At 45.1% G+C, this 10,124-nt stretch overlaps 1 pseudogene; it reads right to left on the minus strand.

Moving 5' to 3' along the window:
• Window positions 1–441: 441 nt before the first annotated feature.
• On the minus strand, window positions 442–1,844 carry LOC144134285 (uncharacterized; annotated as a pseudogene).
• Window positions 1,845–10,124: the final 8,280 nt, after the last annotated feature.

Below are 10,124 nucleotides of genomic sequence, written 5' to 3' on the forward strand. Positions count from 1 at the left end.
TTCCTTGCTGTTTTATGCTTTTTACACCTGTTCCAGTACCTGAGCATATTTCCAGTACCTGAGTATATTTCGCAGCAGTTTGTGATATTTTTCGGGTGATATATACGGTAGCAACAAAGCATTGTGGGCGTGTTGGTAATTCATGGTCAAACTACAGGACCAGCGTACAAAGACGAACGACAAAATAAAGCCAGCCAGTGTCTTTTTTGTCTTGTCCTCGCATCTTTTTGATCTGGTTCCGTTGAATGTGATATGTTCATTTTTTTGTAAACTGTTGGCTGTGAAGCCTATAAAAAGGTATAACTTATGTGTGCGTATATGTATATGTGTGCGTCTCCTGTGTGTTCCATTATCTTTTCACACAGTTTCTTGAAGTGAATGGATTGCACCAACTAGCCAGCCAGCAAACACCGTTATTGTAAATGGATAGCACGGTTTACCTCAGTTCTGTGCTCGCTGCTTGTAGTACTCTAGTATTGCAGCTCGTACTGCAGCACCAGTTGCGGTTTGGTCATCTGTGACTCTCTGTGGCTGCTGATACAGGGCCTCGGAAACTTGTGCATCAGAGGTCCAGTCTTGCATAACTTGGTCCCCAAATACTTCACAGATGTTGTTCAGCGTGCAGCAGGCGCGGATCACCAGTGGAACTGTATCTATGCTGCACTCCATCCTCTTCATGCAGAACCTGAATCTTGCCTTCAGTCTGCCAAAGGCGTTCTCAACTACCCTTCTAGCCTTCGACAGGTGGTAGTTCAACCTTTTCATATCGGCATCCAAGTGGGCGCTGTGGCTGAAGGGTTTGATCAAGTGTGATGTGAGGGGAAATGCTTGGTCGCAGAGTATTAACGGAGGCACAGATGTTCCACTGAAGTCTGCAGCTGGAGCCTGAAATGTTGGCCCTTCAATAAACTCTGCCAGCTGGGAGCGTTGGTAGATGTAGGCATCGTGGCAACGCCCTGCTGATCCAACGTTCACGTACCGAAAGCGGTACCGGTGGTCTACCAAGGCGAGCAGCACGATGCTGTGCCTGTGAAAAGAAAAACAGCATTAAAAGGATTCTTCACAAATCATGGACATGCACAATGACTTGTGAACTGAAGACTTTTGCATTAGCAAATTCGTACTGCTGCAATGCTGCCTTTATGGATGCAACATGTAAGCTCTACATAAGCCAAATATGAGATAACTCACCAGCCTTTGTAGTTGTAGTAGTCTGGTGCGCTTTCCTTGGGCGGCGACACGGGGAAATGGCAACCGTCGAGTGCCCCTATCGCTTGTGGGAAATCGCAAATGGCGCCGAACTCTCTAATGTGGTCGCCCATTGCGTCTGGAGAGGGCATGTTTATCCACTTGTCCTCAAGTAGGCACACTACGGCGTCACAAAACTCCCGATATATGGTGTTCACGGTGCATCGCCCCAGGCCGAAAAGATTGGCCACAGACCTATCCTCTGCCGAGGAGCACCGCTTATACATCGCCACTGCAACGCGCTTCTCGACAGAGATGGCCAACCGCATATTCGTGTCGACGCGCTGCAGCAGGGGCCGGCAAGCTTAGACTATGTACCGAAACGTCGGAGGAGTCACACGGAAGCTCTGTTTAAAGAACCGCTCACCGAGGTGGGGGAGAGTGTCCTCGAACCAGCGTTCGTTTCGATTGTACATCCACCTTTCCCGCTGGACTGTACCATCGCACGCAACCGTAGCTGCGATACACAACCCGTTCGCAAAAAGGAGCCGCCTTTTCACACTGTCTGTCTGACTTTTAGCCGCCTCAATCTCTACTTCGAGGTCAGCAGCCGCCACCATCATAAGAGCAATCTCACGCTTCCTTTCGAGACTCATAATAACCTACACAGCTGTGACAACAAAGCTTTTGGTTTTGGCGCCAACCGCTATCACATCTGGCTACGGATTTGGCTGCCACTGCCTTCGGCTGCACAGTGTTGCCGGACATCACCTTGTTATGGCTGTCGGTGGAACATCTGGCGCCACCTAACACACATGAGCGAAACTTCTCAATGAGCATTGAAAATGCCCGTGTAGCACCGGATGTTTCGAGCGTGCTCGAAAATCTCGATGTAGATCGAGTTCAATGAGGATCGAAAGTGCCCGTGTGACAGGGGTATTACACGCATTAGCAAGTTCAGTTACAACTTGCTGTTACTTATCCAGCATGTGGGACACAGCACTCATTTTTTAGCGGTGGATGTGACTCCACTCTCTTTTCATCACAAAGAAGAGAGAAAGAGCCTTCAGGAATTCTTGGTGACAGTAGATGACAGAAGACGATGATAAAAACGGGAAAAAAGGAAGGAAAATCCTGGGGATGACTCCCGAATGTACAACATGATGTTCAGCATTCAGCCAACAACACGCCCATCAAAATGGCGACGACAGCCTTCACCAGTGATGTTAACAGGAATCTTCTTCTCTTTTACTTTTTTCTTTTTACTCCCTACCTTTTAATCGGGTTTCTAAAAGGCCACACGCCGCAAGGAAAGCGTATTTATGAGGGGAGTAGTTTGTCTCCTCCTGGGCGCCTTTCTGACCACCCAAAACCAGCACTACCAGTTCAGCGAGAGTTAAATCCCCTGAAGAATGAAATTGGAGATCCCTACCAAGGTACTTTTGGAAAACTGCTGCGCAGTGGTAATAAACTAGGAGGCGACGCTTTAGAACAAAATGAAGCGCAAAAATTAGCCTGTTTTTCTTGAACAGAGAGGTTCCAGTGAAAACAAAATAACTGCCGATAAGCTGACGTAAAGGAACCGTACAGAAGTTTTGGCGGCAAGGGTTGGAAATTTCTCACTGGAAAAGTTAGAGCGCGGCAAAAAAAATTAAGGCAGCTATGACGGCGTGCAGTAAGTTTCAGAGGCTATTCACAGCGAGTTCTCAGTACTAGAGAACAGTTAAATGGCAGTTTACTTCAAGTTCAGTTGACTTTTTCCTACACGTGCACTCTATGTTCCAACTACTTTTCTTGACTAAATGTGTATTGCAGTAGTTTCTTTCATTTTTATCTGTCCTTGTGTGCCATACTATCAGCTGTTGAAAAAAGGAAGCGGTTTATCTCTGCTAAGGGGCTCGTTTTGATAGAGTGCGCACGGGATTAGCCTTGCATTCACTACATCGGTGATTTCCAGCTGTGTCATCAATCAAAACGAAAAAGCTATTTCTATGACTCTCTAACGCTATTGCAGGGCTGTTATCAGAAACTATGGCTTGCTGTTTCTGTACATTAATTAGCCTTTCGACAGCATCCCGATCTACGCTGATTTGTTTTAGATGCTCTTCAATCGATATGGTGGTCTTGTCAATGGCATTCATTTTCCTGCACTCTACCCATTAACCTGCACTACTGCAGCAATTGCATTTTTATTTTTTCCTTTGTTTTCCATGAGCCCTCTGCGATGGCTTTCTCTACGAATCCTCGGCTTTCCTCCTAGTAATAGGAGAAAGATTCTCTCTCGACCTTAGCTATAAATTGATGTACCGCTTTCAAGTGTAAAGCTTCGCGGATGCCGACACCTGCCGCGTCGTCTGCGGAAGTCGCAATTGTTACTTGAGGAAATTTATAGAACAAGTTTGCAAGGCGGGAGCATGCTCAGACTAATAATTCAAGTAGTGTTGCTCCTCCACACCAGCAGACTAAATGGAATGGATTATAGGAACTCTTCAAACTTGAATGCCTTGGCATTTGGCTCACTTTTTTAGGCTCAGATAATATAGCTTCCGTCGTAATAAGCAGTGAGGCGTTTGCAGCTATTGCGCACCGTTGAAAAATTCCTTTACACTTGTTTCTCATTACAGTGCGTTCCGAAATATTCAAATAAGCCTTAAATGAAAAGTAACACAAAAGTGGTGATATCCATCTCGCGTTACTGACATCCTTTTTATTATCCCTGGTTTGATGTCCCGTTTTTAATCATATACCAGTCACTACTGCTACCAGTTCTATATATGTCATTGGGCTCTGAATTTACGTGATGCAATTCCTCTCTTCACAATGTCAGGTTTTGAAGTTGTACAATCTGCAGCGCACACTCAGCTGGAATTGCTATTATTAACGCGATAGTGTAAAGGGCCCCGTGTTCCAGAAAACATGGTGTCGTCGTTCGCGTCGGCAGCGTTGGCCGTGAGCGAAAAGCCCAGAAGCGTTATTTAAAAAACTGAGCAGGAAAATCGTCGACTTGGCGAATCGAAGCAGGGCCTCCTGAGTGCGAGATGAGCAAGCTAACCACTTCACCACGCCAGCTCGATAGCTTGGAATGAATAAAGGCGCGCCTAGTGAATACGATGTTGTCTTTAAAAGGGTACTTTAAAGACAAATAGGTTGGTGTATATTAGTATTTCTGAGCATGTAAATTACAGAAGTCGCAGTTAAGCGAGTAGCAAAGTACGTTTCCGCTACTTTTCAACTTCGCTTGGCGCGCACGTAGCGCCATCAGGCGTTTCGCGCTAAAACCACTCCCTCCTCCTCCTCCTCCTCCTCCTCCTCCTCCTCCTCCCCTCGCAATTTACGCCACTGCCCCAAAAGATAGCGCGCGACGGCAGCGCCTGCCGCTTATCTCGTTCGGGCGCAGTGGGGCCGTGCGGACACGCAGGAATCACGCGGTGAGCGGCGAACAACGCAGCGCACATCCAAAGCGCGTTCACCACGAACCTTGCGGCTTGCTGCCCGTTCGTTCGGCGCGGAAGCTATGCTGGCGTTCGTGGCACCGGGTTTGTCGAGAATGGTGTGCCGACGAACTACGACTGCAACTTGAGTTCCGTGCGTTTCGACCAGGCGCCTGGCAGCGCTTCTACGTGGTTTGCCGCTCCGCGCATCCGTTTAACCATGCGTAGCATCAGAAGCATCAGGTTCACGTGGCGTCGAAGGCGTTGGCCGGGAGTGAAAAATTCCGGAAGGATTAATAAATAAAAAAGAGTGGCAAGTTGGTCTAGGTAGGGAATCCATAACCCATTACGCTATCGCGTCATACACTCAAGGCGGAGATTGAATGCCCCCTCCAATTTACGTAGTGCAATTCCTCTCTTAACAATGTCAGGTTTTCAAGTTAGACATGCAGCAGCGCACACTCAGTTGGACACTTTCAAACGAACGAACACGTTCATAACTGCAACCGCCTATTTTCTTTTGTTACACAGAAATAGAGCCTACCCGTGTGAAATTACTGCGGGTATAGCATATTCTGATTAGTGTGCTAAACTGCTAGAATTCTTGATAAAATCTTATAGAATCTCCTGCGTTTTTCTTTAGAGAGAGACCTCGGGTGTCAGTCTGCCTTCTGTTGCGTGCCGGTCGCAAGATACGAAAAGAATTTATTGACGAGGACAACCCGAGGTAATTACGAAACCATAACATTAAACTTTTGTGTTCTTGCTAAAATGTTCCTAGTTTGCTTCCTCCTTTGTCTAACATTGGTGCTAAAGCGCCTTCTAGAGTAGTCTTGGAGCGGACAGCTTCTCATCTGTTCTCAGCACAGCGCAGCGGCAGCAGTGTCCCAGATTTCGCTTGTTTTCGGAGCTACTTCCGCTGTTTTCCTTTCTTACTCATAATAATTGATTTCCTTCCTTTCTAGGAATGAGGGCAGCAGCACACCTTTCTTTTTTTGGGGGTATCTTACTATCAGACTATTAGAATTTTTATTTTCTCACCTGAAGATATAAACCCAGTAAGCTCGGGGTAATGAGAATTTGCGCCTTTTAGGCTGCTCTGGACTAATTTTTGTGCATTTGTCACGTCGCCACCAAACCATGCGTAGCATCACTGGCTGTGCAGACGCCTGATGATCAAAAAGATAATAGCCGCAGAAAGCCAGAAAGAAGTACAAGTCTTCTTGCACCATTAATTCGCGTAGTTAGAAACAACCTATTGATAAAATACGGATCTAGTTACGATGTTTGTTACGCATCTAGTTACGAGGGTTCGATCCCGGCCGCGGCGGTCGAATTTCGACGGAGGCGAAATTCTAGAGGCTCGTGTGCTGTGCGATGTCAGTGCATGTTAAAGAACCCACGCTGCGCGAAATTTCCGGTGCCCTTCAATACGGCCTCTCACATAGCCTGAGTCGCTTTGGGACATTAAACCCCCGTAAACTATAAACCTTTAGCAGCAATTTCGAAATCCATGTCTGAAAATTCGTCAGCTATGTAGCATAAATTTAAAAGCCAAAAAGACTTTGAGGGTAGTAAAAAACTCAGCATACGTGCAGGAACTGACAGCACCAACTCTGTGCCACGAAAGCATCAAAGAATTGATTTCAGAGATTTAAGAGCATCTGTATACAGGTTTGCTGGAGTGCGCATTGGGGCGGCGCTCACCCGCCCGTCGGTATTATTTTGAACTTTTGAGCGTTCCCGAAAGCCATTTGTTTTTGCCGCCCCTTCCTTCCGCCTTCTTTTTCGTGTTTTTTTTCCATGCCTTAGCCATTTTGAACGATGGTTAAAATATTGAATTACTTCGAAAGCTTCTTGAATTAGAACGTCTCTTGTTTTTTATACACGCGAAGGTACCAATTGAGGTTACAACTTGCGTTAATCATTTCAAGAAAGCCATATACATTACCTTGTAATAAAGAAATGCGCCAGTGCAAGGCACCGTTGGTTTGCGGCAGTCACGGGGAGAAAGAGAGAGGAAAGATTCCTGCCAACTGGAATGCAATTGAATTGGCCCCCAAAACCGAATGCACCCCGTAATTTAAAGGAATTGTGAAGTGCATGAACAGTGCAGACAGCCGAATACAGGACGCAATACCCGAAAAGACAACCTGAGTAATCTTTCTTCACCAGTTTTGAGATCTGGCTGTTTTTTTTTAAATGAGGATGTCTTCGAAATACCTTTTATAAAAAGTGCATGAAGTGCAAAATCAGTTGGTGTTGAACTTTAACTTGCGGGACCTTTTTCGCGTTGCAGGAAGTCACACGTTGTTTCCGCACCAGGCACGGAAGGTAGGCGAAAAAGAACAATTTCGTTGGACGGCGCAGAAGTGCGTCAACTGCAGGAGAAAGATGATGCCTTGTGCTTGCACACCGAGCCACGTAAAATATTTGCTTTCCTATACATTATTACATTTAGACTTGTTCAGTTATATTTTATCTTTTTTCATCCAAATCTCATGCCTTTTCAGTCTATACCCTACTTGAGTTAAAGTCCACTGGTGTTGCTCTCCAGCGATCTCTTTTGCCTTCGTTGAGTGAAGCTGTATAACAAACTCGGCTTCCCGATTCTTGGCCGATTCCCAAGTGTGGGTATGTGCCATCTTTTGAAAGGCTAACAGCAGCAACAACCACAAACGAATTAAGAGCTCAAGGGGAGGGGGGGGGGGGGGACAAGGGGCACGGGAGAAGCCTGGCAGAAATTTAATTGTTCTCTTAGAACAAGAAGCGGTAGCTCGATCACATGTATACTGTAGCACTGAACCCCTTTTCTGCGTGGACTCACAGGGACACACATGTAGTACCGGAAAGTTTGCCGGATGATTTTTAATCATTTTTTATTTCTTCTAGTCACGCTTAACGCTTGCTTTTGTGTCGTTTGATTTTGACTGAAATTTTGTCGAGAACGTTGATGTCTGGGACATTTCCAGAGGCAATAGAAATGTAGTCGAGCTCTCTTCATGAGATGGATAGCTCTAAGGGATATTCAGGAATTAAACTACGATAATCAAACATCGAGAGAAAGAGATAGAGAGGGAAAGATACTTCCTGCTTTAGTGCGCGTGCTCCTAGCTGTGAGTTCATACACAAACGTTATGTCCATTTGCATGCATGTTTCATCGTCTCTGGTCCGAATATCTGTTCTTCGTTTTTCTCCCCTAGCAATCGCGCTGAGCGATTTGAATTGCTCTCGTAGATCCTTTAGGGAAGCCGTACTTGCTGACATCAAAGCTTGGTGGTGACGTTGCATCCCCGAAGGAGCCACAACAAGCGTGAGCGTTTAAAAGAAATGTGAGACTATATGAATGACAACAAGGCTGAGATGAGGAAGGCCTCCCGAGACTTATTTTTACGAAGTGCGGCTGCGCACAAAAAAAAGAGTTGTTCTTTTCCAAAAAAGTAGAAAGTTCCACAAAAGTTATTTTCCACAAAGTTGAGGAATTGGATGTCTACCTTTTTCATTTTTTTTCGCAGTAGGACTTTGAAGCTCAATTTATCGTGCTAAGCGAAGCTAGTGATTTTGTTCCTTAGATACCAGTGACATGCCTGCAGTGTAAGCCTGTTCTTTGTTCCCGCCGAGAACGTTCCTTCAAAACAGTAGTAGGACTGGTATCGAAAAGAGGTGTTGGTGCGTTTATGTATTGAACTAAGAGAAAGATCCAGTGGTAATTTGTTCTTTTATCCTGGAAATCACAGAAACTCAGTTTTTGTTCAACCGGCACCGGAGCACGTACTTTTGGGTTGTATTGTTTGTGCATCATAGCCAAAAAAGATAGCGTACTTATTTGAAAGAACGGCAAGCATAACTACGTATTGTACGTGTATCGAGTGCATTTTAATTAATTATTCCCTATTATCGAACATAATGAAGTTAAACATACAGCTCCTTTGGTTCACAGTGCATGCTTCTTTTTTGCAAAATAGAGTGATGTCAGACGGGCTGACCACCAAACGTTTTGAACTGGGTAGCTTTCTTAGCGCTCTACTTAAGTACTTCTCTTTAGAAAACCCTCCTGAATTGTGCCGGCCAATTCAGTTAGCTTTATCATTGGGTGCACTTCAAGCCTCACTTCATTAGGACGTCCGACCCAGGCAGACGAACCGCAATTGAGGAAACCTGTACCTCAAACTCCCTTCCTGCCAATCTCAAGCAAACGCGTTGACATCTGCTATTCACAGTATTCCGGGAGTAATGAGTTGAGCTATGAGAAAATCTATGGACAGGGACAGTCTGTAGAGGCCCGTTTTGAAATAGTTTCACCACTCCTTTCACTCTTCTGTCGTTCCGATGGCGTCCGTCTAAAGCACTTACGGGTTTCTTTGCTTTTGACAACTACGTATCTCCTAGCATCTCCTTCGTATTTTAGCAAAAAGCTGCAAAATAGCGGCACACTAGAATGATAACTAGAAACTTGTAGTGGGGTCTGTTTAAAAGTGAAAATTAAAATCGTGGCTAGGTAGCCCTCTTTACTTGACCAGCCACCGGGATGTCACTCTGACCGGCGTCTTAAGGGCTTTCTTGAAAGGCGCTTCTTTTTTTACAAAGTAATAAAGTCTTGAACTGGGCGACCTGCTTTTGTCCTAGTTTGAAGCGGGAACTGAGGTATGCGTATAAAAAGAATAACATGCCTTAACCTAGTGCGAGAAGGTCAAGCCTCCGTAACATTCCAGTATTCCTATAGGGATCAAGTGGCAGTCATTGATGGGGTGTAAACAGAACCTCACCTTCGACATATGCTCTTATGAAGTGGAACACGAATATTGCATTTTCCCTGCACTGAATGCGATCGCGCAGTTTTGACAATTGTGAGAGCGACTTCGCTGAACCACAGATGTTGTGTTATGGAACTTGTGTTTCAGTGGCAAGTAGGAATAGCCAGTGAAGTCGGGCACTTTGCGCGTATAATAACACATAAACATAGTAAGGGAAGCATAAATATTTCTCTTGTACAAGGAATCTTTGCGTCACACGCTTGCGCATGCTTCAGAGTTAATAGGACACGGGGGCCCATATGTGAACCTTGTAAGCTGAAAGAATTTTCATGCACAAATATGCAGTTGTGTAGTGCGTGGGCCTGATTTTACCTGCACACACTCTCGTGGATTCACAAATGGGGATATAATTGCGGATTATGCGAGCGCACGACCTAGCACAGGTTGCATTACCACTGTGCTTTTATACGCGCCTTTTAAACAATTTATCGTATTTTGATGCGGCTTTAATTACCTTTTTGCATCCCATTTCTTTACTGTCCAATTTTGAAAAAAGAGCACAGGTATGTTCTGCTGATACATCTGAACACATTCATTTACTTGTTCGCGAAAATTATCTCAAGACAATCGTTTCGACGAAAACAGAAGTGGTGCTCCTATGTATACCATAATAAAACATCCATTACTGTGGTAAATGTTCTTTTCAGTCTTTTTTAGTAGAAGGCTTTTATTGTTTTAAATAGCTTGTGC

This window comes from Amblyomma americanum, chromosome 5 (assembly GCF_052857255.1).
Source record: "Amblyomma americanum isolate KBUSLIRL-KWMA chromosome 5, ASM5285725v1, whole genome shotgun sequence".
NCBI classification, from domain to species: domain Eukaryota; kingdom Metazoa; phylum Arthropoda; class Arachnida; order Ixodida; family Ixodidae; genus Amblyomma; species Amblyomma americanum.